Here is a 15,562-nt window from a genome sequence, read left to right on the forward strand (position 1 = left end):
GATAAAAGAAAATATTGCTTTCTTACTTCTTCCAACCATAGATGGAAGCCCCAGATAAGTTCCTGTACCCATCACATGCCTCACACCCATGATACGAGACAAGTCTTCTTGAGCTTGGAAGGTTAAATTACGACCGAAAAAAACTTCTGATTTGTTCAAATTGAGCTCTTGCCCCGATGCTTCTTCATACACCTTCAACAACTCCATTAGATGTTGCACTTCGGAAAGATTTGCCCTGTAAAATAGAAAACAATCGTCAGCAAAAAGTAGGTGGGTCACCGCCGGTGCCCCCTACAAACTTTGATCCAGTGTAAGTCTCCTTTAGTATCCACATTCCTGGGATAGGGGTGCATGCCTCTTTTATCTTCTTGGGACAGCAGGTCATTAAAGTCACTGATAACGCACCACGGATCACTTGACATATCCCGCAGTGCACGTAACATATCCCAAGCTAGGTGACGACGGTTTCTTTCCGGAAAGCCGTAATAACATGTGAGACGCCATTTGCCTCTTACCTCGTATTCAATCTCTAAATTGATAAAGTTGCGAGAATAATTTAAGACACTGCACTTAATCTTGTTCTGCCATAACACCGCAAGACCACCACTTCTTCCTTCCACATCTATAGCTAGACACAAGTCGAATTTCAGAATTACGCGAATAGCTTCCAACCTCCTCGCAGTAGCTAACGTTTCTAATAAGAAGATAACATATGGCCGGTGTTTCTGAGCTATGTTCCGCAAGTTGGAAACTGCGCTCAGGTTGCTCAAGCCTCGGCAGTTCCAACTTATAATGATCATGACTCCTGGCAGTCCTGGCAGCTAGGAACTGCCGATAAAAAATGTTGTTTAACTTCTTCATTACTTGTATTGTTTCTCTTCTCATTTTCCCTTCTTCTCTTCTTCTTAACTTGCAGCTCCATAGCCTTTGCTTCATTACTAACAGAAACCGAAGGATTATGTGAGATATAGTTTGGCCCTGGTGGGATTGGTTTTGGATTAAGGGTTGGGATAGCAAGCTTTTTCTGGTTTTTACGGGTTAGTTTACGAGATGGAGGGGCTTTGGTTGTAAGGCTATGTGAGTTTAATGGAAGGTCCAGGTTCTTTTTTATGGTCATAGTGTTGTCGTGTAAAAGAGGCAAGATAGGTTGGCTAACAGAAAAATGGGAGAGTTGGTTGGGATTGGTATCTGCTTGGAACGAAAAGATGTAATTGCTATTTGATCCTTCAGAAAACTGATTGGTCAAAAGTTTCAGAGTAATGACATGTGGATTAATGACATGTGTTTGGGTGATATGTGGGACATGGTTGGATTTCTTGTCTGGGGCTGCATTAATGCACAATAAATGATTGGAAAGACTGCTTTGGCTGTTTAGGAAATTTTTTTGGACAGTTGCGGTATTTGTTGGTTTTTGAACGGCTGGTGTGGGAACTCCTGATGCAAGCAATGAATGCTGATAATTAGTCCTCATTGCTATGTCGGCATTTGGTAACCCCTAAAATCCATTCTCATTAATACCATGAATGGCGACTGTCAAATTATCCCTAGCCGCATTAAACGTCTCCGACGGCTGTTGCTGGTCAGAATCCACACCACTGCCACCCTCCACCTCCTCATTGTAACCCCTTCCACCTCCTTGCTCCTCTTTCAGCCAACGCAAAACCGTAGCACCACTGTTCCTTCTACTTTCCGCCCTTAATTCCACCGACCACCCTCTTGAACCGTCATCATTATCCATCGCAAAACGGATTTCACGTTTGGACTCATTGTGTCCTAGTCGACCACACACAAAGCAGAACAATCCAAGTCTTTCATACTTGAATGTCACATTGCACCAATCACCGCCTTTATTCTTCACTCTCGTGTTTTTCTTAAGAGGGTTCCGAACGTCGATCTTAACTCGTAATCTGATATATTGTCTCCAGAAGCTTGAATTGTTATTCTTATCTTACTCCACAAAATTACCTATGAAGTTTGCCATAGTTTTTCCAACTTTCTCAGACATGAACCCTGCAGGTAGATTGTGAACTTGCACCCAAAAATCCACATGGAACAGTGGAATATTCTCGATTTGCATTCTAATCTTCAATCTCTCCACTATTAGTAGATAACCGTTGAAAGTTCATGGTCCTCCATGCAAAGCAGCCTCCATGTCTAACACATGTGCAAACTGAAATAAAAATATTCCTTCCTTCGCCTCCTTAATGACCACTCCTTTCATTGGTCTCCATATATCCGCTATCCGTGTCCTCATAGATTTCACGTGAATGCGACGATCACAGAGAAATCTCCCCACAAGACACCATCTCAGATCTACCGTCTCATCCCCGTCCTCTGGTATGTCGAAACAGAATCCGTCTTCGTCGCGATCATCCCCTAGCGATAGGACCTCGATGTTAACTTCAACCATGAGGATGAAAAAACAGTAACACAATACTTCTAGAGGACAAAAACCTAGAATAATATACTTTCGCATCGTCAAAAATGAATCAGCAGCGTAGCAGGAATATCACGGCTTGAGAATGATGAAAACTTTGCACGTGGTAGCAATCTTCTCGGATCTGTGGCAGCCTAAACAACCTAAAAGAAAACTTGAAAAACAAGGAAACACGCTTCTCAGAAGAGAAGAATAAACTTTGCCCTAGCAGAGACTAGGAATAGTCTTATGGTATAGTCAATATATTAATTTAAATGTTCTAACAATGTGAAACATTTTATCTTGATTTATTCATGGTGTGCGTATATGTCCAATATATGGCTTCAATTAAGACTTCTGTTTTCAGATTTTTTTTAAGCTTAACCTGGAGTTGATTAATAATTCTCTTTTTGAAAGAAAAAAATTATTATGAATGAGTTTATTAAAAATATTGAAATTCTTATAAACATTTAATTAGATTTGATTTCTTCAAAATTTAATGAAGAAATATTGATCTTGCATTTTTTGAAATTTAAACGTTTTTATGACATAGTTTTATTATTGCGCTTTCCTATTAGATGTTGTATTTATTTAGAGATGACAATTTGACGCATTTTATATAGATATCCACAACGGATAGGGTAAAAACCTGCAAAATGGGTACGAATACAGACACAAATAATTACTCATTAAAATAGCGGGTATGAGCGCGGGCACGAGTATCTTACTATCCATCCAACTCCATACTCGCATTACATATTTATATAATGTTATTTATATTATTATTATATAAAATGCATGTTTGTCATTGTTTTAAAAATATATCACTATTAAACAGTTACACAGTTTAATAAAAGTGTTTATTTATTTTTTATCTCAACTATAACATCCATAATTTTTTTAATATTGTTAAAAAATCTTAAAATTATATGATATTTTATAATTAATCGATTTAATTTTATTACCAATGCAGGTAAACGGGTACGAGTATGGCTATTGAGATACTCATAGGATACAGGTACAAGTATGAACATTGGTGGTCACGCGGGTATGGGCTCGGGTACAATTTTTTTCAAAACGCGGGTATGGGGACGAGTACTATATGTGAGTACATTTTCCAATTAGATGTTTTGAATGATGTTAAGAAATAGGAATAACATTGAACAATACCTCTGAGTCATCATGTGCATCTTAGCATTAGGGATCTTAGAATGCACCTAGACCATGTTTGGAAAAGGTATCATGCATCAAAAATGAATTACATAGCATTAAAAATCAGTTGCAAGCTTCAAAAATTATTTTTTGTTAAAAACTCAAGTGTATGTGTCAACATATATCTCTTATAGGTCGACACATGTGTTGTAATATTAAAGCATGTAGCTTCTGTTTGAATGTGTTGACGCATACAACTTCTTAGGTCGATACATACTAAAGAAATTAAATTTATTTGTTGACACATACGATTTTTAGGTCAACACATGTGTTGCAGTTTAAAAGCTTGTAGCTTCTGTTTGAATGTGTCGACACATAACTTGATACAAGTCGACACATGCATTAATACAGGTCGACACATGACTTACATGTATCGCCATATGCTATTGTTTTTCCAAAAAATTTGCATCCTTTTTTATATTTTTAGGTTTCCCTTTTGCCTCCAACTTGCAGCACTATAAATACATCATACATGCATTATTTTCAATTTGATGAAACTATAAACACATACTATGATTGCTCACCATCTTCAACCTCCCATATATGCATACACACAAACAGAGTATACATAATCATTCATTGTTTGGATTTCATCTAGACTTGGTTGATAACGTTCAATTTATGTTGGTGGTAACCTAAGGTTTGGCTGAGAATCATAGGGGTTTCATCGGGAAAAATGTGAGGGTTTTTACTCCAAGATCAAGGTGTTGATTTGGGGGTTTTCGACAATAGTTATGCAATTGGATTCGATCGAGTGAAGAGCTTTTCAGAAACAAGCGATTCGTGCAAAGGAGTAGTGTTAGACGATGAATCAATTAGTAATCTTGGGTGATAACAACTTGCAATTTGGATTCGACCAAGTGAAGGCTTTGAAGAACGATGGATTCTTGCAAAGGAGTAGTGCGAGAGGGTGAATCAATTGGTGTTTGTTGGTTTACTTGAAAAACTCATATCAAGGAAAGAGAAGTGTAAGGATCAACATCAAACATAAAGTTTGTAGGGTTGGATTACTTGACATCTTTTGTAAACAATTTTTTGCATAGTAAGATTGATATCTCAATTCAAAAATGGAATTGGGGGCAGAGGTAGCCGTAGCAAGGACGATCGGTGAACTTCCTAAACAACTCCTTGTGTCTCATCTCTCTCTCTCCAACTCTTTATCTCTTGCACTTAAATTTTCATTATCAAATTGTTAAACACATTGATTGAGCGATTGATTCGTCACGAATTTCCGGTAATTGTTTTGAACTTTGTTGATTTGTTGATTGCCTTACAATTAATTAGATTGTAAGAGAATTTTGATATCAACAAACTTAAAAGAAAATTTTGAAAAATCAATTGCACACCAACTGTTAGATAATTTGACATTTTAAATTTTTTGTGTTTAAATTGATTGGGAATTAGTTGCTTAGTGATCACATTAAAATTGTTAATTGAGAATTTAATTGTAAGTTGATTGTATCATTTTTGTTCCATACAAAGGGTTGTGCGCATATCTGAGGTTCTAATAGCTTGTTCGATTTAGACGACATTCGATCTAAACACGATACTTCCGCTTGCCGTAGTTTAAACGTTTTCAAAACTTTTAAAATCTAATTTTTAAAGTTAGGGATCTATTCACCCTCCTTTAGATAAGTTGTCGTCGTCTAAAAAGTTTCATCAAGAGCTTTAGTTCATTCCGTGCTTCAAACACTTATTAGATAATGGGTACCAAACCTAAAGGGGCGTACAATAGAGCGCCTATTTTCACTGGTGAAAACTATGGTTATTGGAAATCTTGTATGCACATTCATATAAATTCATGTGATAAGGGTGTAGGGGACGCTATTATGAACGGTCCAACTCAAATTACTATGACCAATGATAATGATTTCGTCATACCTAAATTGGAAGCACAATGGGATGACAATGATCACAAAAAGTTGGAAAGCACAAAATCTTCTCATATTCGCTCTCGGTGTTGTGAATAGTATCGTATTTTCCATTTTGAAACCGCTAAAGCTATGTGGGACACATTACAAGTTGCCAATAAGGGAATTAATGAAGTCAAACAAGCTAGAATTAACATATTAAATCAAGAATCTGAGCTATTTTGCATGAAGCATGGTGAAACCATTTCCGAAATGTAAAAGCAGTTCACTTATCTTATTAACCGTTTAAATGCACTTGTTAATATAATTTTTGATACAGTTGCTACTAACAAAGTTTTGAGGTGTCTTACTAGGGATTGGCAACTAAAAGTCATAGCGATCAAGGAAGCTAATAATCTCAATACACTTGACCTCACTGCATTGTTTGGAAAGCTCGAAGAACATGAGCAAGAACTCACTTGCTTAGAGAAACATGGGAAAAGGAATGAGAAGAAGCTTAAGAAAGTGAAGAGCAAAAATAAGGAGGTAGAAAAGAAGTATATCACTCTAAAGGCTTCTAGTTCTAGGTCCTTAATAAATGAGAAAATGAATGGTGATACTAGTGACGATGAAGACTCACATGTTGAAGAAATGGGGTTATTTGCAATAATGTACAATAGGTAAATTAGAAAGAATGGAGTAAAGCATTCCGACAAAAACCTCATTAAGTTAAGAAGACAATCCACATTCTCAAAGGAAGATGCAACTGTGGTGGTCGTTTTCTTTACCTCCCCGTTTCACTTGGGAGCACGGCACGCTAAACCCTTCACGCGAAATTTGGAAGGAGAATGCGCCCGTGGTGGGATGAATTTTATTTCAGTTCTTCCTACGATATCACACGAACTTTCTTATTGATCCTACGAGTAGGAAAGGGGAAAAAAGATCTCAACTAAACCCTAGGAGTTTGCTAAGTGTGGGGATTTCACCTAGACTAGAAATTCTGGAGTCCGGGAGGTCGGTTATACATAGGGAAGTGTTTAAACACCCTACATATCTGTAGTACTCTACAGGAACCTTCTCTGTGTCATTTGTGATTGTGTTTGCTGCTAATGATTGGGAAAGTTTCTCCTTTGTGTTAGGAGAAGGAATTGATTTGATTTGAAAAGACAGACAGACAGACAGACAGACTATTTTTGGTATTTTATTAGCTCGCTGAGATTCCTTGTGAACCTCATGCCTACATATCCCTAGTGGAAGTCAGAGCTTAATGTAGTTCGGGGAACTAACTAGGGAAATTAATTGTTTTTTTGTGCCTTGCTTGAAGCTCAAGGTTGAAGCTTGGAATTAAATCTCTGTTTACAGTAAAGAGACATGAAATCATCTTTACAGAGAGGTATTTGTACTATTCTACCACAAACATTTAAAGGAGTGACAGAATAACTGGATTCATTTCATTCAAGAGGGGGACCTTACTTGTGTGTGCAAGTATGCCAGTCAGATGCCTCTTAAATGAAAGAAAGATGCTCGTCCAAATTAGGGAAAGTGTACAAGTCTGGGGATGTGCCAGAGCATGTCTTTCAGAGTCCTAAATCGGAGACTTTGATTGAAATTGAAATTGAAATGTTTGTTTGTTTGAATGTGGTAGAGTAGTAAAAATATCTCTCTATAGAGATAAGCTATGTCTATCTACTGTATAAAAGATTTGACTTTAGCTGGCTTGTATGAGGCCCAAGCTTGAGGCTTTTTGATTGATTAATTAATATTATTGACTCTGGGAGATGACTCCACTGGGGATTAATTACAGGGTATTTTTGTGTTCTGTACAAAGCCCAGAATTGAGGCTGACTCTTATTTAGGGATACTCTATTTGTGTGCCTTGTACAAAGCCCAAGGTTGTGGCTAACTGTTGAGGATAATTGAATGAATGACTCTATTTTATGTGCCTTGTACAAAGCCCAAGGTTGTGGCTAACTCTAGCTAGGGAAAACATTATTTTCTGCCTTGTACAAAGCCCAAGGTTGTGGCAGACTCTTAAATAAATGAATTGAGTATGGATGACTCTAAGGGGAAAAGATCCTAGGTGTTAGGAATCTTTGACACATGAAAGTATGGTTTATCTGCCTTGTACAAAGCCCAAGGTTGTGGCTACTGAATGATGAAGGACTCACTGGGGAGACTCTATTATCTGCCTTGTACAATGCCCAAGGTTGAGGCTGACTCTTAACAGGGGAGTTTTATTGTTTGGGTGCCTTGTATGAAGCCCAAGGTTGAGGCTAACTGTTTTTGTTGGTTTTGACTCTACTGAGGAGGTTTTATTTATTGAAAGACTGTTTTTTTCTTTGGAAGCTAACCCTTTCCAGGGATTTTGACTCAGCTGGTGAATTTGTCTGTTAAAAGACTGACTTTATCATGTTTTTTGGAGGCTAACCCTTTCCAGGGATTTTGACTCTTTTGGGGAAATTATCTCCTAAGAGAAATGAATCTTTATTTATTGACATTTTTATTGATTGACTTTGGAGGCTAACCCTTTCCAGGGGTTTATATTAAAAATGAAAGAATGTGTGGAAGCTAACCCTTTCCAGGGATTTATTGAAATGGAGGTTGATTTTAATTGACTTTGGAGGCTAACCCTTTCCAGGGATTTTGTTGAAAATGAATGGCAGAAAGATTATCTAATGGAGACTTCTTGTTTAAAGCCCAAGATGAAGGCTGACTCAATGCTGAGGATGACCCAAAGCATGGATCCTAGACTCTGCTAAGGAAGATTGATGAAGATAAGGGTGACAGAGACTGTCCATGTCTCTCATTCCAAAGGGTGTACTCAATGCAAAATTGAGACAAACTTAGCTTGTTTAAAGTCTGGTTTAAATTGGAAGAAACTCACCAGGGTAGGCTAAAAGGTGACTAAAGACCTGTTCCTATGTTTATAAGAAACCTGATGGGTCCTTGTATACAAGCTCAAGAGGAAGCTGGAAATGCTTTTAAGAAGCCTGTGGGTCCTTGTACAAAGCCCAAGAGGAGGCTAATCGAGGGTCCTTGTTATAGCACAAGAGAAAGCTGTGTAGTTTTGAACTTATTTTGGCTCTAAGCAAATGAGTAAGAGGTTTCACCGGGAATAATTCCTCTTTGGGTGGATGTGTCCTATTATTTTTGGATTCTAAGGTTTTTGCCAAGATGTTTCACCGGGAATAATTCATCTTGGGGGTTTGAACTACAGATCTCTAATTAGGAAAGAGCCTTCACCGGGAAGACATTCTCAATCCTAGGTCATATTCCTATAATATATATATAGTTTAACTGTCCTAGGGTTTATACTCAAACGTAGTTCTAAACTAATATATATGCACAGTTTATATTTGACAGTAATTTAAATAAAGACTGTAAATTGAAAGCTTGTAAAGCCTAACCTGGATGGAGTGGAGGCCATTGAAGAAGTATGTACGGAGCCTCAACAGTAATTTTTGTTGTTTTGTTGATAACAGTTGAATATATATATATGATAAACAGTTAAGGGTTTTTTGAAAACAGAAGAAGTGAAGATGGACAAAGGTCACATAGGTATCTGAAGAGTTTCACCGGGAATAATGCCCTTCAAATACCAGAAGAATGTTTTGAAAACAGAAAGAAGATTTTGAAAATACAGTTTTGAAAACAAGCTAAGAAGAGAAGGTTTTTGGGACTTACACTCTATTAGAGGCCCAGTACTTTACAGTACTGGTGTAAAAGCAATTGAAAATGATTTTGAATGATACAAGGTTTTGTTGTTTGAAAACCCTAATCATTTGATTTATTCGGAGATTGAAAACAGTTTTGAGAATTGACAAAAGTCAACTTAATTAAAGTAAAAATAAAGATTTTTTACTTAATTAAGACCTAAACAATTAGGGTTTTATCATAAACTTTATTTACAAAATGATTTAAGTTAAAACAAAGTGAAAATATGTATTAAAGTATTTAAGAAAACACCTAAAACATACTATTTTAAACCTAATAAAAATACATGAAATAAATAATATTTTTATGATTTTTTTTTATTATTCACAAAATAGATATGTTAAATAAAAAGTGTGTGAAAAATGAAGTGAAAATGATTTAATTTGATAAGTGAATTAATTATGTGAAGTTGTGAAGAAAATGAAAAGGAAAAGTGATAAAAAAAATATTTTGGCCTCACCATGGTTTGAACCCACGCCCTTGAAGCCAACAATCAAAACACACACCAACCAGCCAACGCACGCATGGTGTTATAGAGGGCATTTCATTGCAATATGTGTGTTGTCTAGTGCATAGAGTGGAAAAAAGAAAATAAAATCAAAAGGTCTGAGGCGAGGGGGATTCGAACCCCAGACCTTGGGCATGAGGAGACTAAGAGCGCATGTGTGGCCACTAGGGCAAGTTATTCATTCGTTAAGGAAACGCCTATCATTAAAAATAAAACAAACTTCGCTCAGAGATTTGAAAAATGGCGCCACCCTCCATCTTCGTCTTCAACCTCAAGCTCCATCAATTCAAATTTCTGAACTCTCTCAACTCTCAACCATTTGCAATGATGTAAACATGAAACTTGCTCTAAATTCACTCACGATTCTAAATATGTAACTAACATGAATTAATATTAACTACATCTAACTAATTTACCAGAAATCGTGAAGAACCCTAAAATTTCAAAATCAAATTAAATGACTATACTGAAAGATAAATGGATGATGATAGAGGGTTTTCAATCCTCTGATGATGCTGAACAAGATAGAATCGAGCTATTTCACAAAGAGTACTTAAATTAGAGAAGTGAGGTTCAGAAACTTACCTCTGAAAATGGAGGTCGTGAGGATGATAGAGACCACCTGGGCTTGAATGAATGATCTCAATAGCTTCCCTGAGACTCAATGATGCTAACTGGATGCTTATTGTAGCCTGAATCCTTCTGAATTGTTCTATGGACCTCCCTCGATTTGAGCTTCAAGTGGACACGGAGGTTGTTGAATTTTGAGTTACAGACAAGCTGCAGCCATCTGGTTAGCTTCACTATGACCTGAGGAGTGTGCCTGGATGATTGGCTTGGCTTGAAACCTCCTGAATTGTTCTGTGGTCCTCCAACTGCAAGTGCTCCAAATGAGAGGTGGAGATGATGATTCTCCACGCCCAGCAGTGTTCCAGAGGTTTGGATCACCTCCAAATGCCTCCCTCAATGTGTTTGAATACTTATTTTCAAAGAGAGAGCTTTGGTTTGAAGAATCCGAGTCTTCTTGCCAAAGGACCTTTGAAAAAACTAAGTATGAAGAAAGAAAAGAGAAAGCAAGAATTCTGTTGCTTTTGTGTGTTTTCTGAATGAGAATGAGGCCTCTATTTATAGGCAAATGGATGCAGATCAATTGGCTGTGGTGAGCTTGCTTAGTGTAGTGAGTTTGGTTTCTTAGCCATGAAGAAATTCAAAGAATCTCCAAAATGCAATGATGCATTTTCGGGCTAGCTTCCCCTATCCATTGATCTTGCAGGATCTTAGGGAACATTTCTGATATGTAGCAAGTTTCTATTGGCTTAGGAGAAGATTCCAATTGGTGAATCATTGCTTATCATAAATTCTCAAATGTAATGATTACATAATCACATGTTCTTGCTTTTGGGAATCTTCTTCAATCTTCATGCCATGGTGAAAATGAATGCATGGTATTGTTTCAGACATGTTATGGGTCGTGTAGCATCCATTCATGAAGCAAAATGCACAAAATTGCAAAGTTCCAATTTGCACATGACCTATAATTTTACTTCATGAGGCCAACTTTGAACAAGCATAACTCCTAGCTCAAATTGAATTTGGAGAAGGTTGAACACAATTTGGAAAGCCCTAAACATCTACTTCAAATCATTAGTTTATGTCTTCTTCAGAATCATTTGGGAAATTTGTGAAAAATGAGCCCAACGTTGGATGAAAACTAGGTTAAAACACTTAGAAAAATTTCTAAGTGTTTATGACCTAAACTTCAAAATTTCCAAAACTTCATAAATGGTTGATCTTTTGAAAAAAGTTCCCTTGTAAGATGTTGTTTTATTTTGCAAGATCTACAACTTTCATGTTGGAAGTTTTTTGAGTTGTGTAGGTGAAATTTTGAGTTCTCACCATGCCTTCAAAAACCCTAATTCCCGACTTTTTGTTCCTTGATGAATTTCTTTGGTCAAATGACTTTGACATCCATATATTGATGATATTGATCTTTGAAAATCATTATTTGACCAAAAACCTTAAAAGTCAATGATGATCCTTCACAGTTGACTTTTCCCTGACAAAGTGAATTTTTGGGCTTTTGTGTAGAAACAAGATCTTCTCCTCAAATGATTGATGTAAATGGATTATATTGAGGTAGTAGAGATTCTTGAATCATGTCTTGAGTTTTGGATCCATGCCCTGATTAAAAGTCAACTATCTTGGTGAATTAGGTCAAAAACCCTAATTTGTCGACCATGTGAAAATAATGACTGTAGACTTTGAACTGAGGTGTAATGTCCAGTGGATCTTGTCATATGAGTTATTTGAAGATGATTGATGTCTTTGAATGGTTCCCTGGGGCTTTTTAGGGTTTCCCAAAGGTGATCCCTGATTTTAGTCCTTGATAGGCTCCAAACCCTAGTCTGTTGATCTGAGTAATTCTGTACTTAGATGACTGGGTGTCTAATCAATCATAGGTGAAATAATGAAGCTTTTGAGTCTTATGATTGTATTAGAGACTAATCCCTCTATTGATTGATCCTTTTCCCGAGTTTTCTTTTCTTTGAACACCCTCGATTGAATGCCAGACTGCCCTGAGTACTTACTTTGACTTGATGAAAATCCTGAAGATATGTCATCTCAGGGGGGTCAAAAATTAGGGTATGACAGCAACAACAAAGGATAGTCAAGAGGTCAATGCTACAATTGTGGCATCTCAGTTCATTATAGGCCGGAGTGCCTATATCTTACCAAATACAAAGAAAAGGGTCAGCACAACAAGACTAGAAATCCAAGAAGAGCCTATGTTTCTTGGGAAAGCGATGATGATTCCTCAAGTAATAAAAGCTCAAGTGATAGTGAAGTGGAGGAAATCATTGGTATCTCGGTCCATCAACGTCATTAGAAGAAAAATAATGTAAGTCACTCTAAGTATGATAACATTGATAAATTGTCTTATTCCCAATTGTTAAGGGCATTTGAAAATGTACAAAAATAAGCATCATTGGCTTTCAATCAACTAGCTTCAAGTGAAAGAACATTTTCAAAATTAGAAACCAAAATCTTAGAAAATGAAAAGAAAATTGAAGCCCTAAAGAAATCTATTGTGGATAGTCATAATGTCACCATAGAGGATGATGAACCTTCTTTGTTCGAATGTAAAACTTGGCAAGAGGAATCTAAAAATCTTAGAGCCAATGTTGACAAAGGATTACAATCCAATACTGCTTTTTCTATTGATCACCCAAAGTTTGAAAAACCCTTTGAACAAACCTCATAATAGGTATATATTTTTTGAAATGGGTGCGAATGACAAAAGTAAGTCTCATCATCATGTTATATGTCACTATTGTTGCAAAAAGGGACACATTATTGAGAAATTCAAGTTTAGGAGCATTTTGGTTCCTAGTGGTGTTTCTCAATGGTTGCCCAAGTGCAACTACATTTTCACTCACTCCCAAGGACCCAATGAGAATTGGGTACTGTCATACCCCAAAATTTGCCCCCCATATTTTTATACTCAAGCTCATTTGAATCTTAGAAACTCAAGACTTGACTGACTGCACTTACTCATCTCCTAAGCAATCAGCCCACAACTAGGGCTTTGCTTCTCTCAAGATCGAATCAAGTTCTAACACCTCAAATGGAACACATGGTCTCTCATATGATTCAAATAATCCTCATGCCGAGTTTCAAGCTCTGATCCTCAAGATTGCTCAGCTAAAAGCTCAGAACAATTAACAATCGACTGGTTGACCTAAAAGTCAAACTATGGTCAAATCACAGTCAAAGTTCCTGATTTTTTTTCAACATTCTCATTTTGAAGTATCATTCATCCTTTGTTCAAGGGTTGATCATGATTCATCAAGGAAGGCTCCAAAATCATCAAATGTCCAAGTTACTAATTTAAGGTTTTGAACTAAAAGTCAACCCAACTTTGACTGATCATATCTCTCTCATACTTTATCATAAATTCCTCAACCAAAGCTCATTCTCAAGGAAATTCAATTCTCTACAACTTTGATGTTGGGTCCAAGATCCAGAAATGCTTCCGCATAAGAGATATGAGCCAAAACATTACAGATCCTTCCAAAGGATCGCAGAAAGCTGTTTTTTGTCAGGAGCCATATCATCAAGATAAAATCTCTAAATGGAAAATATGTTCCAAAACGTCCTAGATCATCTCCATATGATAAATATAGAATGAGTTATGGCTTGCACAAGTTGGTCGATTTTTGAGAATAACATGAAGCCCTAAGTGATGAAATTTATATTTTTGAGTATTGGGCCCATAAATTTGAATTGTCCACGTGATTTCAAGCTTAAGAGAGGCCCATTGGTCATATAAACTTTATTTCATGATTTTATTTTATTTATATTTGATTTTATTCATTAAAATTTAAATTAAATCAAATAAAAACATATTTAAATGAAATTAAATTTTATGATTCACTCACCAAATATTTTATCAAATCAAACATCATCCAATGGCCAAGAATGAATGAGTAAAATGCATAAAATAGTATGGTGATCAAAATAGAAAGATTTCATTCAAATCTTTTCCAATCTCTATATCACCTAATTGCTTCAATCTCAAGCCATGATTATGACCTAATTCAATCCATATATATATATATATATATATATATATATATATATATATATATATATATATATATATATATACATAAGAACCCCAACATTCCAGAGGACGAAAAAATTGAGAGAATGACTAGGGTTTCAAGTTCACCATATTAAAAAAAAGTGAGATTTTCGTGTGCAGCAACCAAGGAATCTCAAAGCCTATAATGCATTCCACTCTCCTTATAAGGTGCTAAAGAATAGGTATGGAACATGAGAAGGGATCGAAACGGCCCTAAACGCAGGTTCTTTGTTCTTCATGTTCAATGCATTTTCGTTTTTCGTCTTTTATGTTTTGGCATGATTTGTTGAAATCTAATGGTATATTCGAGTTCCTTGGGGCATTTGAAAAAGGTCTGGACCCTTTGCATGTAGCTTAGACGTATGAAAAGCTAAACACCATTGTTAGGGCAAGAACAACTTCGTTCTTCGGATCCTTACATACAGGTCGTTTCAGTCGAAGCCAAGGTTACTATTGAATCCGGAGAGGTCGAATAAGTGGATCTGGGTGCTTTTTGGGACTTGTTTAACGTGTTTGTTGAGTGTTTGATTTTTTTCAGGATCGGCTACGAAATCTTCAATGCAGAACCGTAGCTAAATCCTATGAATTTCGTAGCAAAAGCTGAGATGAAGGTTGAAGAAGGTGATGAATAAGAAGCACGTCATGTGTTGGGGTTTTGTTGGACGGTCAACAAAATCGTTCACTCTCTCCAATTCTTATTGGGTGGTCAAAGAACAAACCCACTCTCTCCTCTTCCATTGGCCAGCGCGCTGTAGTGGGTCCCATTTTTTCTATTGAATTTTCCATTCATGTCAATTGTTTCTATTTTATTATTATTATTGGTTAAATTGACAACAAAAACGTGATGGTGCAGTTGGTAAAAAACTAATTCCCTCTAACCTTAAGAACCTGGGTTCGAACCCAGGGGAGTTGCAGAATTTTTTTTATGTGTTTTCTTGTTGATAGATCCAACGTTACACGCGTACGCACACCCACGGTACGCCCTTGCTCCTCAGCCATCAGATCTCATGGAAGTTGATCAAACGTTCCTGAAAGCGTAGACCTATCATAGACCTTCAGGAAGTTCCCACACCAGATCCAGCTCCCCCAGGTTTCACCTCTTTTGTTCTTTTCTTTGTTTTTTTTCTGTTTTGTTTTGTTAGTTTTATTTTATTTAATTAATTAATAACTAGTTTTTTAATAATTAGGATTAGTTAATTATATATTTAAAATAATTT

The sequence above is a fragment of the Vicia villosa genome, linkage group LG5 (genome assembly GCF_029867415.1).
Source record: "Vicia villosa cultivar HV-30 ecotype Madison, WI linkage group LG5, Vvil1.0, whole genome shotgun sequence".
Taxonomy (NCBI): Eukaryota; Viridiplantae; Streptophyta; class Magnoliopsida; order Fabales; family Fabaceae; genus Vicia; species Vicia villosa.